Genomic DNA, 18,492 nt, shown 5'->3' with positions numbered 1-18,492 from the left:
AATGGGTAATAACGCATGAGGAAAATAGGAAATAGATAAATTATTAGACTGTGCTATGCTGGAGAAAACAGTGAAAGTGATGTGTTGAAAAATATAAAGAGGGCGAGTAAATTATAAATGTATTAAAAAAAAAATTGGCTAATAGTAGGCAAAGGAAATGATGAAACACTTTATATTTCACTATCCTTTTAAATAATTTACTCATAATTTTACTGACATTTGTCATTCCTGGGATCCCGTATGACCCCACAGAAGTTCATTGGTGATTATTTTGCATTTAAACAAAGTGGAAAAATATATATGGTTTTTGGATGACCACAGGTTTAAACAAAACGTGGAAAAATGTGTTCACAAAAAAGGGAACTATTCAGACATAAGGTTGCAAATCAGTGGTTGCAATTTATGTGAACAAATACAAAAAATATACAGACACTTTCACAAATGTTCACTCCCACATGGGTACTTGTGTTTCTCCTTTATAAATCTATATAAATAGATGTTTCACATGTGTATGTAAGAACCATTATGCATGTATAGTTTTTTGTTTGTGTGAAACTGAAAATTACCTGAAGTAAACCCTTTATTCCATTCATCTGATAATACGGTTTTAACATGTGAACACTTTAACATTTAAATATTTTAATGGGAAAACAGCCATTTTGCATGTTAAAAACACACATTTTCACAAAAAAGATCTACCTTTGTGTTTTTTGTAAGGGTAAGTGACCCATTTTGGTTATTGGGAGTATGCTATTGTATTTTTCTAATTTGGACCGTGTTAGTGTATCCTTTCCCCTTATACAAGGGGTGTTTTAGTCAAACGACTGCCTTCATTTCCTTCATACAGCGAGATGGAGGCCAGGCTTTAGTGGTGTTGAGTGCTTCTGTTTAGCAGATGTGCACAGTGTGGCGCCTGTTTGATTGCTCCTCCGTTTAATGACTACGGGGCATAGGGGAAGGCTCTGGGAAGAGAGGTGCAGTGGGGAAAGGTGTCCTAAAGTGTAGGGCGTCACACCTACTCAGGATCAGCGACACACGGGTCAGTGGTCAGGCATCCAGGACAGCGGGGTCATATTTTCCCAACATTTAAAGTAGCGTTGAGAGACCCTGGCACTATCTGAGACTGTAGACAGCGGTTTCACTCAGATTGTAGTTCTATGTAGCACAAGCAGATGGGGGGGGGGGGGGCTGGAAAAGGGAGGATTTACTGCAAACTAGGGCCTGACTTGTTTTAATTACCCTCTTTAGTTTCAGGAAAACTGGAAAGATGGGTCCCAGTAGCTCCCATATTTCTGTTTAGTGCTGATGTTCATTTTGTTGGCTCTGAGTCCAGCAGATGTGGGTCCTTTAAAGCTGTTAACTGTGGGCCTGAATGGCTCGAGAAGTGAACTTTGTTAGTGAGGATGAACCATCGGCATTGTGCACACAGCAACAATTTCGGTCTTGCCCTGAAGCAGTGGCGAACCGTAACTATTGGAGCTAGGCCCTCATTCGCGGAAAGAGATTGGATGTCCTACATTTAGATAGAGAACTCGGATGCCTGTGTTGTGTATACAGAGCATGACTTGAGACCTAGGTAGAAATAATTATGTGATGACACAGTCAGGCGGTCCTAAGCCAAGCCTTGGCTGTAGCTCACAAAAGCAGCACACGTACACAATGGAATAAATTCAACCACATGCCTACTCACATTGTTTCAAGACCATGGACAATAAATGCTGTCAGAAAAAATTAAATAAATTGCACTGTGTTCGATGTTCTATCTCTAGCATGCAAAAAAAAATAAATGCCCCACAACACGAAATGCCATCCACCCAGTACTTCCAATTACAATGTCATTACCTTTGCTTTTACCACACAACCAGTGATCTAAAGTTGAAATAATATGTTACACATTGTATTCAAAATTATAAGAACGAGATTGCAACAAAAAGACAGCTGTAGATGAAAACAAGTCCACTCACCATAATGATTATTAGTCCATTGCCCGTTGTCCTGTCAATCTTTATAAAATAAGCAGTGTCAGGGCCATATACCTTGTCTTTTGATTTTAAATCTTTTTTTCTTCGATTGAAATCAAAGCCAGGCCAATAGTCAGACCATCGTCATCGTTACCTAAACTCACTGCAAAAAGCTAGCCAGCTAGCCGGGCTCAAGTGTGAGAAAACAAGATAAGGCTTGCTATTGGCTCTGAATTGGTGACATATACTTAAGCCCTCTAGAGGACCTTGAGGGGTCATACAATTGTTCCATCTATTACTAGACAATTTGTGATTAGTTGATTCTACTGTCATTCCAAAATGGTGCTCTAAATGAAGTCAATGTCAATGACGTTGGGTGGTGCCTTCTATTCAAAGCCTATTCAAAAAAAGATTAGGTCATTGAAAATAAAATTACGAGATATATTAAACTATATACAGATTTGTATCTATCTTTAGGCCCCCCCTGAGGGCGTAGTGGGCCTAACGGCCTTGACGGTTACCTACTGCCCTGAAGATGATCAACATTTAGATTTCTTAAATAATCCTGGACCTCCAGATTTCCAAATTAAGCACTGGTATCTATGCCACTGTTATCACTGTCATTTTGCAGACTAGTGATCTCAAAGCATGGTGCAAATATGTATGGAGATTGCAAAGTTTCTTGTACTGAAGCCCAATGCAGATCCAATACTTGAAATGCCACTGACAGCCCCAGCAGCAAGGATCACCATTTAATAGTAAATAGCTAGCTAGCTAGTAATGTTAGAGTTTGTCTTGTTACTATAGCTAGCTCAATGATGGTCACAGTATGTGGTGTTTTTACAATTTTGAATGAATAAATGTTAAATGTTGGTCTAGCTAGCGGTATGGTGGCTCAGAATCATTGCTAAGAGGCATGAATATTCATAACATTATACTCTTCACCCATCCTTGTTCAGCTAGTTTGTTTCACGGACAGATTCTGGCTTCAGCAAAAGCAGTTTTTGCCAGACAGCGTAAGTGGAGGCTTGCCTGGTTTCTTGTTAATATATAGGAACGTATTGGCGAGTATGATTGAAATAAATGACACGTAACAGCTGAATGATAATTGAGGATCATTGTTTATTGAACTCAAGTGAAACTAAAACAGCTGTGCATACGTTTTTAGATAAATTTTCCCACCGTAGGCTACTAAGATAACCTTACATGGGTAAAACTGACCTCCCCGGTTGTTCTTTAAAAAATGTAACGCCTGTATTGACAGAAAGGTGGAAAACATATAGGAAATAATGTGCTGAAATGTTTGCACGTCCTGATTATGTCCATCGGTTTTTAGCTAGCTGTGGCTAAGGTAAGCTGAAGATGCCAATGGCAGTTTCAAGAAAACCGAACCATGAAATACCGTCTTGGCCTATATTCTACTTTCAGGGTGAGGATCCATCTAACATGAAACGATTAGCAGTTTTCCTACAAGTACGGCCCCATCCACATATAGCCAATCAACAACACCCTGACATTTGTTTTTGCTACTGTCCACATTTATGATCAACTCTGGGAGGGCTGCAGGACCTTGACCTTGATTTGGTTTTAAAAGAAAAAGGCTAAATTGGAATCCAGCCACATCTCATAAGTTCTGTATGTGTTACCCTGCTTTTCTGTCTGAATAAACAAAATACTTCAAAAGGATGGCTTTTCCTCTGTCTTAAAAAAAAAGAGTATAGCAAGATAGCCATCAACTCTGTTGTAAACACTGCCAGATGGTCTGACAATTGCTTCTAAAACATGACCGCTCTATCTGGCACTGCAAATGCTGACCCAATGCACCAGTCCTTGGATCTTTTGAACAGTACATGTGGGTAAAACATCACTGTACACAGTACACACTAGACAACAGAATAGTTCATTTAAACCTGCCCCCACCCCATGGCATTCTCTGTTTTGAATGAGTGTCAGTGGAACAAAATTCCGGCCACTCTTTCAACACCGTCCAAATAAAGCAAAATCATGATTAAAGTACAGATCGCTGCTTATCATGCTTCTTTATAAATAGTTTAGAAACCTTTAGATACATTCAATTAGCATTAGAAAACATACTAACACTGAATGTTAAGAATGCATTTGTCTATATTTCCCTACATTTTAACCAACTATTCCATTTTGGAATGTATTGTTCAGCTTTGATCAATCTTACGGTTTACAGTCTTACGGTTTACTAACAGTTAAGGTTTTTCCACACTATATGTTCTTGAGGAACATTTGTAGATCATTGTAAGAGAGACCATCACAATATTTCCAGTCCTGTACATCAGACAGGGCAGTCAGTCACACATTAAAAATGTCATGCTTCTTACAGCACCTCATATGGACCAATAAGTACAATTCTTTTAGGAGAAATTACAAATGGCCTATAGTAATTATTTTTGTTATTAAGGCACAAAGACATTCTAAGGGGGAAAAAAACAATGGGTAACAATAGGAAACCTAAGAAAAGAGAAAAGTATAGGTGCTTTAAAGTGTCTTGTAGCCACTTTGGTGTTTATATGAATTGGCAGACACTTGGCTTAGCAACTTAAAACAGTGGTTCCAAAGTCTGTTTACAGCTGTGCTCGTTTGATAACCCACTGAGTACGAAGATATGGATCATGTGCTTTTGTCTGTGCAGAACTATACAAAGAAAACTTGCTATTACATGATATGTGGCTCAATTACAATGATACATGCCTATATTCCAGTTACTGATAGAGGCACATCCCACTTAATGGGAATTCTGACACTGTTAATATTAGAATACTATGGGACTGCTATAGTCAGTTTGATTCTCATGTAAACATATGTCAATTAAGCTTTGTAATACTGTATCACCACGCTGATATTGCCCTATTTCTTTTTAATTCATATTTCACTTTTTATTTTAGCAGGGAAGACCCGTTCAGAATCTTTTGTCTCACTATTGGCATGTTTATTTCACGAGAGAATTAAACACTAGATAGACTAATCTTGGTTTCCATAGCATTTGAATTTACACCGGCATGTTTGAGACATATTGCACAGGACTGTGAGGGTAAATTATGGGATATGCATACACATTACACAGAAACTTAATATAGCTCTGTCTTCACACTTCCCAAACTCCAGGTGGCTCTATTGAAAAAGTGGCGCACGCTACCTCAGAAGGTGGTGTCTCGAGCTATCAATATCGGCAGGTTTACAACAACAAAATGATCTAAATCTAAATAATCTTCAGTACATCTCGGAAAATGTAGCGCAATGTAAATAACCCCTAAATCAAGATGTTTATTGTGTTTCGGTGCAGCCCCACCAGTGTGCACCAGAGTCGGCTGTCCTTCCTGTGACTTTGCCTTGGCTTTTTTGAAAATGGTTTCAACCATTCCATCACAGATAAGGTCCTCAACCTTTATAGACTTGACAGAATTACTGCAATACATGTCTGTAACGCTCCCACAGAGGGCGGTTTGAGTTCAAATCAAGGGGAGAAAAGCATTCGATTGAGTTCCGGAGAAAGCTTGGCCTTGGTTCAGGGTTCTTGCAGAGGAGACTTGAGTGAACACAAGTCTCTCATGCTACTTTGCTGACAAGTGAAGGAAAAAGGGAGGAACGGAGCATAGTGTAAGTCCATTTTGATATTTACCAGTGCACCTTGTTAAAGAGATTTACAAAATCCACCAAAATAGTTTAATGAGACAGTTACCTAATTAAATGTCCCTTTTGAATTCAGTCCAATGTTATCGAACTGCTACTGATAAAACCTAAATAGTAGACCAGTCAGAAAAAACTACAGTTGAATAGACCTCATTTACCCTGTTTTCTTATACTTCAAAGCAATTCCTCAAATTTGTACATCAGTAAACACCCAAAGGACAACATCCAGAGGTTTCTAGACAGAGCTTTGAATACAATTATGTTTTTGAGAATCACCCATTACAGCAAGAATATATGGCTGAGAGATTTATCTAAAGGCATATGGTAAATACTCCTGGGGATTGAGGTACCTGCAAATGGCTAATCAGAGCCAATCAGAAAGGCCCAGAGGATGTTCCTCTTTTGTCTGGGACTCTAAACTGGATGCTGACAACAACAATGAACTGTCAATTCTGGCTTAATTTGGTTGTCGCTGACTCCACCAATAATTATTGTTTTGAACTGTTGTAGTGACTTCAATATTATGACAAACAAGTCAAAAGCACAGTTCAATCAAGCAAACCTACTGGTAAATCCATTCTTATTTGGTGTATTTTTATATTCCTTCACAAGCACACTGAACCAAGGCCAAACTGTCTCTGGAACTCAATCAAATTCTTCTATCCCCTTGATTTGAACTCAGGCATTTGCCAGCTTAAACAGCTCTTTCTGGGAGAGTTACAAACCTGTTTTGCAGTAATTCTGACAGGTCTACAACAGAGGACAGTTATCTGTGGTGGAATGGTCCAAGCCGTTTGCAAAGACAGCCAAGTCCAAGTATCAGGAGAGATAAACAGACTAGGTGCACTGGTGGGGCTGTTTTGAGTGCAACAACTCAATAACACGTCTTGATTTAGTGAGACAAAAAGACTGCATGACTTTCTTCTCAATGAGATGTTCCTTCTAAAGGTGAAATGGGGATAAACTAATTATAAGGCCAATATCGGAGTGGTAGTTTCATTCACTTGAATGAAACAACAAAACAAGTCATTATACAGTAGCAGTATGCTTAAAGTACACTAATACTATCCATGAGTTAGGATTGTCATTTAGTAGTATATTAATTTGGGCATCGGTGGACAGTGCTCTGGTGATTGGGCTGCTCATGTGCGTTTGAACATCGTTAGCGCGTTCATATGTTTTTATTGAAAGACATGTTTTGTTGTAAACCCTAAGATCTACAAAGGAGAGGAGGGCATCGATCACAGCGACTTTCTAGAATGTAAAATGTTTGAATGAACCTCTGACACGTTTTTATAAGGAACAAATCTGTCTAATTACACATTGAATTTCTTTCATTGAACACATTGAACACAAAATCACTGTTGCTAATCAAAATTGTCACTATCAGATCACAGCGCTGACAAACACAACCGACTTGCCCACACAAAGCCATACACACTGTCTACCATCTGTGTGGCACAATTTAAAGTGGCATTCATCAGTGAAGAGCACACAAATTCAGTGTGCCATTGGCCATCCAAAAGGAGCATTTTCCTACTGAAATCGGTTCCCTTATACTAGAAATGTCCATTTAATATAGCAATAAACAATAGGATTTCATTGTAATACGAAATAAGTAAATTTTCCACCACAAACGCCAAACTGCATTTAGGTCTAAACCCTGCTGAGGAAAACAGACATGTAGATGAGCTTCCCTGAGACAATTTATCACAGTTTATGCTGGAAGTATTCCATTGTGCAAAACCATTAGCTTTCTGGATGGCCTCGGACAATCCCGCAGGTGAAGAAGCCAGGAGTTCAGGTCCTGGGCTGGAACACTTGAGACATCTGTACCTTTGGGTATTAAAATACTGCACATTTTACTCAACAGTAGTGTGACTTTTTATTGTCTCCGGCGCAAGGTGCCCATCGGAGACGGGTTCATTAAATAAATTCAGATTCTCAATAAGAAAATGTATGCATACATGAGGAGTCTACACAATTGTTCCGTACTGGGTGTGAGGGGTTGATAATCGAATTTGGCTGCTTCGCCCCTGATATTGCAATGTTGTGTCTTTTTGTACTCGATTTGGTTTAATCAAGGTAGAAAGCCGAAGTTTGTATTCTTTCACACACAAAATTGGGGAGAAAACAGGGTAACACTAAAAAAATAAATACAAATATCCGGAACAACACTCATCAACCAGGTACTGTCGCCTCATTTTAACCTCAGTTCAGGGACAAGAAAAGATCTGCGCATTACCACTGCTACATTTTACTTTAGCCATAGTGCCTCTGACAAACCATCAAACGTAGATATACGTATCAACAAAAAAACACCATAAATGAATGGTTGCACTGTGCAGAATACTTTATCCTTGATCTCACTTACCTTCAGTATATAATCCAGCTGTACTATACTTTGACAATGTCTGATAGCTTCAATAGTTACAGAATAAATTGGAAAAACAGCCTATCAACAAATAGCAAATCCCTCCTTTGTCCTTCCTAATATAGACAATGTTTTTGCTTGATGGGGAGAGGTAGGTAGGAATCTATACCTAAGAGGATCTATATTTAGAAGGGATCTTTGACTTCAGGTTAGAGACTATGTAAGAAAGAACCACAACATGCATTTAAAGTATTTTTTATTGCTATTTTTCACTATCTGGGTATGCATCCTAGAAACTACTTGGATCTGGCAAAGGTGCTTGTCCAACTTGTGATTTGTAGAGATATATACTCACCTAAAGGATTATTAGGAACACCATACTAATACTGTGTTTGACCACCTTTCGCCTTCAGAACTGCCTTAATTCTACGTGGCATTGATTCAACAAGGTGCTGAAAGCATTCTTTAGAAATGTTGGCCCATATTGATAGGATAGCATCTTGCAGTTGATGGAGAATTGTGGGATGCACAACCAGGGCACGAGGTTCCCGTTCCACCACATCCCAAAGATGCTTTATTGTGTTGAGATCTGGTGACTGTGGGGGCTATTTCAGTACAGTGAACTCATTGTCATGTTCAAGAAACCAGTTTGAAATGATTCGAGCTTTGTAACATGGTGCATTAACCTGCTGGAAGTAGCCATCAGAGGATGGGTACATGGTGGTCATAAAGGGATGGACATGGTCAGAAACAATGCTCAGGTAGGCTGTGGCATTTCAACGATGCCCAATTGGCACTAAGGGGCCTAAAGTGTGCCAAGAAAACATCCCCCACACCATTACACCACCACCACCAGCCTGCACAGTGGTATCAAGGCATGATGGATCCATGTTCCCATTCTGTTTACGCCAAATTCTGACTCTACCAGCTGAATGTCTCAACAGAAATCGAGACTCATCAGACCAGGCAACATTCTTCCAGTCTTCAACTGTCCAATTTTGGTGAGCTCGTGCAAATTGTAGTCTCTTTTTCCTATTTGTAGTGGAGATGAGTGGTACCCGGTGGGGTCTTCTGCTGTTGTAGCCCATCCGCCTCAAGGTTGTGCGTGTTGTGGCTTCACAAATGCTTTGCTGCATACCTCGGTTGTAATGAGTCAAAGTTGCTCTTCTATCAGCTTGAATCAGTCGGCCCATTCTCCTCTGAAAAGGCATTTTCGCCCACAGGACTGCCGCATACTGGATGTTTTTCCCTTTTCACACCATTCTTTGTAAACCCTAGAAATGGTTGTGCGTGGAAATCCCAGTAACTGAGCAGATTGTGAAATACTCAGACTGGCCCATCTGGCACCAACAACCATGCCATGCTCAAAATTGCTTAAATCACCTTTCTTTCCCATTCTGACATTCAGTTTGGAGTTCAGGAGATTGTCTTGACCTGGACCACACCCCTAAATGCATTGAAGCAACTGCCATGTGATTGGTTGATTAGTTAATTGCATTAATGAGATATTGAACAGGTGTTCCTAATAATCCTTTAGGTGAGTGTACATGCCTTCAATTGTCATCTGGTATGTTGATGCTCTCTCGTGTTGTTTCAATGTCCTTTTCCTTTTTTTACCACGTATGGTTGTAGGAATAAGGCTGGGGAATGAAGTGGTATCTGTTTCCACATAGATACCATTTAGTTACTTGCGTACGAATGCATTTGAGAACTCCATCCCATCGAGACGACAGCAAATATGTATATTTATCTTACCAAGTAAATAACTTTTCATTAAGATGCTTAAAATAAAAGGTATCTGATTGTTCCAGTTCAAATATGTTACAACGACCAGTAGATTGAACCTTAACCCATACTTATATCATTGCCAGATATGCCAGTCGGGCCAGTATAGCTTTGATCCGTGTTCCTTGTGGTTTCTTTTTTTACAGATGTCATTACTCTAGCCTTTTGGTGATTAATTACATAGATGAAATGGGTGGAGATGTTATCCATCCCCCACCACTAGTCGGGAAAATTGTTGTAGCTTTAGGGCCTGTAGTGATAGTACATCAATACCAGCACTAGAGGTCAGGTCTTCCCTAAACACAGATGATGATAATAAGTGCTTCTTTATGAAAAGCGTCATCTGTGTTTGACTTTGTCCAGGTGTGAGAGCAATATATGATCGAATAATGGGTGTCTGGAATGACATTCAAAATATTCATTATTTTTTGCGCATACTGAAATGAATTGATTCTTTTTGTGGTGTAAATAAACCCACACAGGTGAGCAAAATCTGTCATAATAATAACACTGTGGTGTGTTTTCTGAGGTTGTGTTCTAGTTGGATCCTGCTTGTATAACATTAATATCTTCACATTAAAAAACAAATCATCAAAGCCCTTACGAACAGAAATATGTTTCTCTGAACAGAAAATCCTATCTCAAATAGAACAATGTAAAACAGATAATGTCATTGATGTTGTGTTAAAATGTAAACATAGTAAATACATGCAAAACAACTACTAAAAACATTACACAGACTGTACAATGTGTCCCATTTCTGATTCATTTTAATCAATGGAATTTTGTTTACATTCAATACATTAAATGTATTTTGGTTTTTAAATGCAGATCATTTTAGATGTATTTAAATATGATTATTTTTCCGCATGGATCTTCTCTGGGTCACAAGAGGGATCATGTGTTTAAGCTTTCTGGTAGTTTTGGTATTGGAGTTTTTTTGAATAAGTCCAAGTGTCTCTGTCCATAAAATAAGGCATATCTGCTGACAGAAAGATTCATCAGAGAATAAATCATGTGGCAGTGCCATCTGAGTTTAATGTGTAATTTTATATCAGTAACATTTGGAATAAGAAATGATAGTGTTTGCTTTATTCAAGTGGGCTTACTACGGGAAAGACCATCATTTCCATCTTTCCCATTACAGTTTAACCTCGATCCTGGCAAAAAATTATGTTATTATATTATTCTGTGTTGTATCAGTATTGAATTACTGTGCCTACAGAAAGTTGTGAATATTGTATTGTGTCAGTGCCTCAGATTTTCATGTATCTAAATATTTTTTCTTTACTTATCTACACACCATACTCCCCTTTAGTGGAGTTGTTTTTCATATTGCTTAATTAAAATCTACAGTATATTAAAAATACAACTCTGAAATAACTGGACAATTCTCCACCTCCCGGAGTTAATTCTTGTTTGGAAGCACCCTTGGCAGTCATTTCTGCTTTGGGATATAGGTCTCCCAGCTCTGCACATCTAGATTTGACATTATATTTGACCTTTATAAAGGTTAAGTTCTGTTCCTTGGTGAGTGTTGATGTCATCTTTAAATCATACTAGTTGTTTTCTTTGAATGTAGGCTGGGGTGCCGAGTGCGAGACTCATGGAGTTGTACCTTTTTATTTCATAGCAACCACTTTGGGTCATGCTGGACAGTGAACTTGAGTTCCAGTTTGAGTTTTCTTGGAGAGGGCAGCAGCTTTCCTTCAGGACTGTATGGATCTCCATTAACTGTCCGCTTCTTCTGAGAAGTGCCCCAGTCCATGCGGATGACAAACATCTCCATAACATGATTTTGCCACTACCATGCATCACAGTAGGGATGGTGTTTTTTTTTGGGAGATGTGCTGTGTCGAAATGTAATGTAATGTCGGCCCAAATGAAAGGATTCTTTTTTTCCCAGACCAGAATATGTTGTAACATTATAGAATCCTATGAGGGTTATTTGCCTTTTGTCAATTGGGATTCAAACTTGGCTTTCTTGAGTAATGTCCACCTTACCATACTGGCTAGATATTCAAGGTCTTTGAAATCTTTTTATACCATTTCTCTGATCTGTGTTTCCATAACTTTGTCTGTTTTTCTTTTGAAAGCGCCTTACTAATCGTGGTAGAGAGGGAACCTAAATGAAGTGCTGAATTCATTCTTAAATTGGGTGGATCACTACACTTTAGCACACTCCCTTTATAAAGTGTGAGATGTAGTTTTTAGATAAGTGGGGAAAAGACTGATATAAATACAGAAAGGTTCAGTGGGAATGTAGACTTTCTGTAGACACTATACATATTAAGCATATGTTTCTGTACATCTGTTTTTAGTAGTAGCGAGAATGTAAATTCATTTGGTTGGTTCTTATTGTGTGAACATGATATAAAGGCCAGAGGCTCAATCTTTGTTCCCGTGAATCGCCCTCGATGCGGCAGTCCCTCTGTGTACATGCTACCCACAACATCATCTTCCCCTGGGTCTTGGATGAAAGAGTGACTTTGGATTGGGCTGCAAGTTATTCACTGCGGCCAGCCTCGGTCCACACATAAGAGGGGATGCAGCCAATTTGACAGGTTTCAGGATTGAAGAGACTGGTTCATACCCTTTTCTTTTGTGTTAACCTGTGTGTAGAAATGACAACTAGTGACATTTGGGAGAAACAAGGGAGACATTAAATCATTTGCTCCTTTTTCTTCTCCCGTATTATTTTAAATGGGCTTCAGTATTATATTATTAACATAATATCGTCATGATTTATTGCTTGTTTGATTACTCCTTAAGTCTAATCTCTCCAAAAGTTATACTCGTATGAGGATGATAAGCAGTTTCTACTTGAAACACAAGTGAAGATGGCTATAGGATAAAAAATCGGGACAAATTACAAATTAGGGTGGAGTTTGACTGGACATTTTCTTTCAAGAGGGAGGAGACTTTGCATTCTTACTTTGCACAATTGTAATCACAGTTGTTAATTGCTCATCCCCAATAGTTCAACAGGAAATGACAACATTTTGCAATATCATTTTGTATATTTTCTTTGTGTAGGTACCAAAGAGTACCTTAATCAGTTAAGAATTGGCTAATTTAACAGCTCTTGCAATACCAGTGTAAGCAGGAAATTGCCAGAGTGTACACTGTTACAAGCTTCAGTCTGTTTTTAACATGGTTTAACGTCCATGCCAGTTTAACCGCTCAGCCAGTTTTTAGTTCTTATCATCTCCCCTTCCCATTCTTATTACTGCTTGGTTAATCTGGCAATGTAGTCTAGTGTAAACTAAAGGATTATTAGGAACACCTGTTAAATTTCCCATTAATGCAATTATCAAATCAACCAATCACATGGCAGTTGCTTCAATGCATTTAGGGGTGTGGTCCTGGTCAAGACAATCTCCTGAACTCCAAACTGAATGTCAGAATGGGAAAGAAAGGTGATTTAAGCAATTTTGTTGGTGCCAGATGGGCCAGTCTGAGTATTTCACAATCTGCTCAGTTACTGGGATTTTCACGCACAACCATTTCTAGGGTTTACAAAGAATGGTGTGAAAAGGGAAAAACATCCAGTATGCGGCAGTCCTGTGGGCGAAAATGCCTTGTTGATGCTAGAGGTCAGAGGAGAATGGGCCGACTGATTCAAGCTGATAGAAGAGCAACTTTGACTGAAATAACCACTCGTTACAACCGAGGTATGCAGCAAAGCATTTGTGAAGCCACAACACGCACAACCTTGAGGCGAATGGGCTACATCAGCAGAAGACCCCACCGGGGACCACTCATCTCCACTACAAATAGGAAAAAGAGGCTACAATTTGCACGAGCTCACCAAAATTGGACAGTTGAAGACTGGAAGAATGTTGCCTGGTCTGATGAGTCTCGATTTCTGTTGAGACATTCAGATGGTAGAGTCAGAATTTGGCGTAAACAGAATGAGAACATGGATCCATCATGCCTTGTTACCACTGTGCAGGCTGGTGGTGGTGGTGTAATGGTGTGGGGGATGTTTTTTTGGCACACCTTAGTGCCAATTGGGCATCGTTTAAATGCCACGGCCTTCCTGAGCATTGTTTCTGACCATGTCCATCCCTTTATGACCACCATGTACCCATCCTCTGATAGCTACTTCCAGCAGGTTAATGCACCATGTCACAAAGCTTGAATCATTTCAAATTGGTTTCTTGAACATGACAATGAGTTCACTGTACTGAAATGGCCCCCACAGTCACCAGATCTCAACCCAATAGATCATCTTTGGGATGTGGTGGAACGGGATCTTCGTGCCCTGGATGTGCATCCCACAAATCTCCATCAACTGCAAGATGCTATCCTATCAATATGGGCTAACATTTCTAAAGAATGCTTTCAGCACCTTGTTGAATCAATGCCACATAGAATTAAGGCAGTTCTGAAGGCGAAAGGGTGTCAAACACAGTATTAGTATGGTGTTCCTAATAATCCTTTAGGTGAGTGTATTCCTCCCCTTGATAGAAACAAAGTCCACAACTTTAACACTAGAATGATATCATATTTTAAATTTTCTTTTTGTAAAGTGACTAACACAAATTAAATATTTATAAATACATATTTATTATTAATAAAGCTCTTTTTTTCTTCCAGTTCAAAATAATTTCAGGTGATTTATATCAACCACAAAATGTACATTACAAAATTTACATTAGCTTGTCCTTAAACCTTGCTGGCCTTTTCACAAGCCTACCAATTCTAGTGGTCACTTGATTCAAGATTGTGTATAGATCTGAGATTCTACCACATCTAGGTTTGTACTGAAATTTCTCAGTTTCTTAAGATCAGGTGTTAACAGGTGCTTCATTTTACATTCATTAAGATTGTAGATCCATCTTCTGTGTTCGGTAGTTCAAGAGTTGTCTTAGGTGTTTCTCAGTTACACAAAGCATGTTTTTCTGAACATGGAATCCATCCTTCATACTTTCGATGAAGTTGTACTCTTTGACTCTGTTTTGTCAGCATATTGTTTCATTTATTTTTTGTATGTTTTTATGGTGACTTAAAATGTCTTTTGGTTGAGTATTGTCCATTTAAATGCTTAGTTATTTTGTACACATATCTCTTTCAGTTATGAGTATCATCTGAAGCACATTGGTGTTGAGCAATAACCTAGGAGAATCTTTGGTATTTGTTGTTTCCATATGTGACAATTGGCACCAGCTGTTGGGTTGGGGGAGTTCCGTTGCAGGTTAATTCTATAAATGCATGGTTCAAAGAACCGTAGCAAGGGCACACAGTTTCCGATTGGTAGGAAAGTGATGATGCACATCCTGTCCAGGGGAGAACCGTGAGAGTAACTGGGTGTGGATATCTAGTAAGGGTTGTTTAACTTCATGTGTGGTTAATCCTCCTTCACTTTTGGCTTTTCTGAAGGTTTTCTTCAGGTGTCGATTAAATCTTAATGTTTCCAAAAAAGATAACATGGTGATTCACAGATGTGTTTATTTCCACAAGCTGCCAATATGTTTTCAAAAGCCTGTTCAAAAGATTTTCTGCAATTATCTATAAAAAATCTGTAGGGGTGTGCACATATTTTTTACTTATTTGCAGACACTAAAGATATGTCAGACAGAACGACAACTTCTGAGTAAGAGGAATAATAATCAATGATGGTAAGTACGTCTTCATCCTGGATCGATCCCACTAAGTCAGAGCTGGCCAACCCTGTTCCTGGAGAGCCACAGTCCTGTAGGTTTTCTCTTCAGCCTCATTTGTGACTAACCTGAGTCTGCTTTTCATCCAACTACTAATTAGAATCAGGTGTGCTGAATAAGAGTTGGAGAGAAAACCTACAGGACTGTGGCTCTCCAGGAACAGGGTTGGCCAGCCCTGCTAAGTCAATACCTAGTTTACTGCATTGACTTGGGTGGTGGTTTAAGGGGTTTGTCTTCATGCAGTGGCTGGTTAAGTAGCCATGCTGTGCAATGTTTGACCAGTCTTTTAACATTTAAGTCCATGTTAGGATAATAAAACCTCCTTTTCAGATGCTGTCTTGTACAAACCACTCCTTATTGTTTTCATTAGCAATTTTCAGTGCTAGCTTGATCTTTGTTCTCTGCAACACAATCATATGTCCTCTTAGAAGTCCATAATGTCAAGTCCATAATGTGGATTGAACATGTAAATCAGTGGGTTGTGATTGGTTTGTAGTACAAACTCTATGTAGAAATGTTCTGAAGCGTTCTACTGCCCACACGCATCCAAGAGCTTGATCTGAGAATACTTTTGTTCTCATTGAACAGCTCACATTATGTGATTGGCTTGTTCTGTCTGGTACTGTAGTAAAATTGCTCATAGACCTACTGTGCTTGGGTCATTAATCACCCCTGTGGGTACATCTCGTTGGAAGTAAGCTTGACATGGTTCACTAATCAGGGCTCTTTTCATTTCTCTGAACGGAGCTCTTTTTCCACTCATGTCCCTTTCTGATCAGTGTCCTTGGTAGTTGTGATAGGTTTGCATAGTTTGGCATGAATTTCATTCATCCTAGAAATGAGTGCGGTGCTCCTATATTCTATGGACATGTTGCTTCACCTACTGCCGCCAACATTTCCAAGGATTTCAATCTGTTTAAGTCCAAAGATGCATTTTCCCCTCTTTAATGTCAGTCATCTGTCCTGGAATCTTTGAAAGACTTTCCTAAGTCTCCAGGTAACTTTCGCTTTCAGGAAAGACAACCTTGTCCATATATCTTCTGATCTGCATGGGATAAATTCCATGTCTTTAGTAAAGTTGATGATCCAACTTTGTGTATGTAGCAAACTCTGTCTTCTTCAACATGCCAAAATCTCTTTTGCATGTGCAGTTTTGCCGTCTTTTGCATCTTCTTGCATTGATTATTGATTGTAGAATACGTTCCACTGGTGGAACAGGGTGTAGTTTGAAGTCATCTGAAATACTTGTGTGCTACAGTAGCTGCACAAATCTGTCTGACAGCCCTACTGTATTGTCTCCTGTGTCCTGTGACGAAGAGATGGAACTCACCACAGATTCATAAAATCACGGTGATGTCAAACGCAGTTTTGATGCTTGTATTGTGAAGGTGGTTCAAGTTATTCTCTTGCAGGTGTGTACGAATAGAAATTCCATTAATGTTTTTGGGACTAATGTTCATATGTTGCATCGTACGGTAGATTGTCGCACAAGTTGAACAATCTGAAAGCATGCAGTAGTCAAAACGCAATGCAGCCCAGTCTGGCAACTTTGCCCTAGCAGTGTGAAATGCTCTAATTGAACTGAATCACTTCTGCAGGATTGCAAGGGATTTTCCTTGCTCTGTGTGTTCGTGGGGTAAATCCCTCATTCATAGTAGTACAGTAGGTTCATTCTCTGATTCTTCATCAGACGAATGAGATTCAGGCAATTAAATTGAAGAATGGGGTGAAATAATTGTACCCCTTCTTTTGCCAGAGATTGAGCTTGCCGGTGGTTTCTTTTTCAACTGATCTTGAGTCACTTGAGAAGACAACCTGGATTGAAAGCAAGCAGGGTATTGTCCCAAAACAAGTGGTTTTCTTGGCCTTACATAGCTCCAAACCTCTAAACCCTATTGGTCAGATACTGTTACCTCAAAATCTAGTCAATGAGGCCAAGACCATACCACATGACTCACTGTAAGGGATAGTTAACATTTTTACCTAGGGCAGTTGACATTTAATCCAAACAGTTTTTAAGTTTGTTTGCTGGTTACTTAGCAACATTGAGAACATAAAGTCTGGTTATAATGTTTCAGCTATAGTACATTTTGTTGTGTGGGAATAATGAAAGAAGAAACAAATGCTTGCCTGTATCTGCAGTATCTCTTCATAATTAACTTTTCAAATGTTTTAAATGTATGTAATGTGTTATGTTGGTGGCTTTTTACTGGCTTATCAATCTCTCAAGGTTTGAAATTGACAAAGGATAACATTTTGTATCAGGCACGCCGAACGTAAGGAATTGGTTTCATGAACGAACATTTTTTTAATTATATCATTATTATAATTATCTGTATGCTGTCTTTGGTCTACTGTTTCATGTTTAATAGTTACCACATTCATTTCTACAATGATGACCAAACCGTGTCGTCAAGCTGTTCGACCAGGGAAGTGAGCTGGTGGTAGAGCCGTTGTGCTTCCCTGGTATGATTCACTTTAGTGCTGAGCCTTTTAATAACCAATGCATGTGGAATCCTGCCAGTACGTGTGCTGCCCTGGGGGGAGAGAAATCAAGGAAACCTGCACTGGGTCAGAGAGGCATTAAACTGGGCATGTCTGCCAGCAGAGCAGGGGAATTGTCTAGGCCCAGTGGGAAACTGGTCCGTCTCCCCTTCTCCTTCCTGACGCAGTCTTCCACCCTGGCTTGCCCTGTGTCCTGGCCCGTGCCTGATTCCTTCATTTGAAATTATGTAATCTGATGGCTAAAAATGTGTCAAAACAAAATCTCATTAACCACTGTCTGTGTACTTTGTTCTCTAGTCCACTTTGTCCTGCTGGCTGGCAAGGAGGATGAGGTGCGGCCAGGCTAAAATGGGGATGACGCCATGAATCAAAGCATTGTCTTAAGATGTATCACTACAGCCAAACAATGAGGCGTGTCATGATTTACTCCCAAGTGAGGATCAGCGGTTACTGTATTTCAGTTCTCAAGACCACTTGAGGCACCTCCGAAATGTTCCTTCAGCTTTTAACCTGAACCATTCCAAATTCGATAGATGCGTTG

General features: G+C 39.3%; 1 protein-coding gene across 5 annotated transcripts in view; it reads left to right on the top strand.

The window, feature by feature from the left end:
- sugct (succinyl-CoA:glutarate-CoA transferase) overlaps positions 1–18,492 on the top strand; it is a 126,806-nt gene that overhangs the window by 27,940 nt on the left and 80,374 nt on the right. The gene's annotated exons all lie outside the window — the stretch shown is intronic.

The sequence above is a fragment of the Esox lucius genome, chromosome 21 (genome assembly GCF_011004845.1).
Source record: "Esox lucius isolate fEsoLuc1 chromosome 21, fEsoLuc1.pri, whole genome shotgun sequence".
Classification (NCBI taxonomy): domain Eukaryota; kingdom Metazoa; phylum Chordata; class Actinopteri; order Esociformes; family Esocidae; genus Esox; species Esox lucius.
Note: the sequence above shows the minus strand (reverse complement) of the source record. Positions and strands in the feature narration are given on the sequence as shown.